Consider the following 1,414-nt stretch of genomic DNA (forward strand, 5'->3'; position numbering starts at 1 on the left):
TGCAAACAAGAATAATTCACACAGAATATTACACTGTGTTAATTAAATAGCTGGAATGGAAAAGGTCAGGCCATGACTGAAAGATGCGCATATGGGTTGTGAAGCTAGGAAAAGATGGAGCGATTTCAAATCAAGCCATCAAAATAAATTATTTAAACCATGATTAAGTGAATAATAAATACACCTAGATTTTTTGAACCTATTTTGACAGCCCCTTTAGTTCGCTGCTGTTCCTCAGAATTTTTTCTTTCTTGCTCACCCATGGAAGAGTCGAAGTATCTTTAAACCCCTCGTGAGATATCAAAGAATTATTCTGCTTAGATTCCAAGTTTTCCTTTGCAAATAATGAGAGGCACAAGCAATTTTTGCAGCTAAAAGGACACTGCAAAGACCTACTTGCTTTATTTCTGGATGAGTTTCCTGCCACTAGAAATGTTCAAAGAGAGAAATATTTTTTCACTTTGTTTACCTCTACAAATAACAGCACTTTGGCTGAATGCCACCAAATCACTTAAATTATAGTAGTAACATAGCCCTTTTTAATTGAAGGAACACTTTGGCATAGGCTAAACTGAGGTGGTAATGTATGAAAAAGACTTATTAAAACAGGGAATTAATCTTAGTTGGAACCTCAAAGCACTACCAGAATATCAACAGTCATGGTGAAATCTGAATCTCATCCTGTATTTTTACTGTATTTTTGTCACTACAACTGTACACAGGAAGCTAAAATTTTAGTTTATTCTCTGTATGTCCCCCCATTATTTAAATGTGTATGAATCTTATTTTTCCTGGGTAATTTCCTGAACTTTTCTAAACAAAATATAGTTTGCTCTTCCATCATAGTTGTGCTCATTTCATTCAGCACATAATTCCTTTTTGCACCTTCAGTCTAGCAAACAGAGCTGTGTCAACTAAACAAAATGCAATGTTCATGTTTCCTGAAGAATTTCATGTGAGTCTGTGGGTTTGGTTACAAAACTGGGGGACGAGCACCACGTGAAATTCAGCTTTGTGCTGTCCAGCACATCAAGAGTTATGACACTGACACTAAAACCAGCCTGTGGGGATCCCACCGTTCAACTCTCCCGAGTTAAAGGCATTTATCAAGCCAACTTCCAGACTTTGTGACAGAATGCCTACGCAAGCCACACTGAAATGTCCTTTTTTTTTTTTTTTTTTTTTTTAAGGGAAGATGAAGCACTGTGCAGCATATGAGCCGTTAATTTTACGACAAGTGCAATGGTTGATATACAGATAAATTCTCACACAACCTAACTGAATTAATATATACTTCACTCTATTTAAATGAAAAGTTTCGAATAAGCACAGTGTCCCCCACATGATGGTATATTAACTTGAATTATTTCATAATGGATTTCAGCGCAGGTTTTACTTGAACCCTACTGCTTTC

At 36.2% G+C, this 1,414-nt stretch overlaps 1 protein-coding gene across 1 annotated transcript in view; it reads right to left on the bottom strand.

Annotated features, from left to right (window-relative positions):
* HSPBAP1 (HSPB1 associated protein 1) overlaps positions 1-1,414 on the bottom strand; it is a 23,163-nt gene that overhangs the window by 20,958 nt on the left and 791 nt on the right. The window lies entirely within an intron of this gene.

This window comes from Empidonax traillii, unplaced genomic scaffold (genome assembly GCF_003031625.1).
Source record: "Empidonax traillii isolate 1590-97213 ecotype Southwest subspecies unplaced genomic scaffold, ASM303162v1 scaffold1612:size82853, whole genome shotgun sequence".
In the NCBI taxonomy this organism is placed as follows: domain Eukaryota; kingdom Metazoa; phylum Chordata; class Aves; order Passeriformes; family Tyrannidae; genus Empidonax; species Empidonax traillii.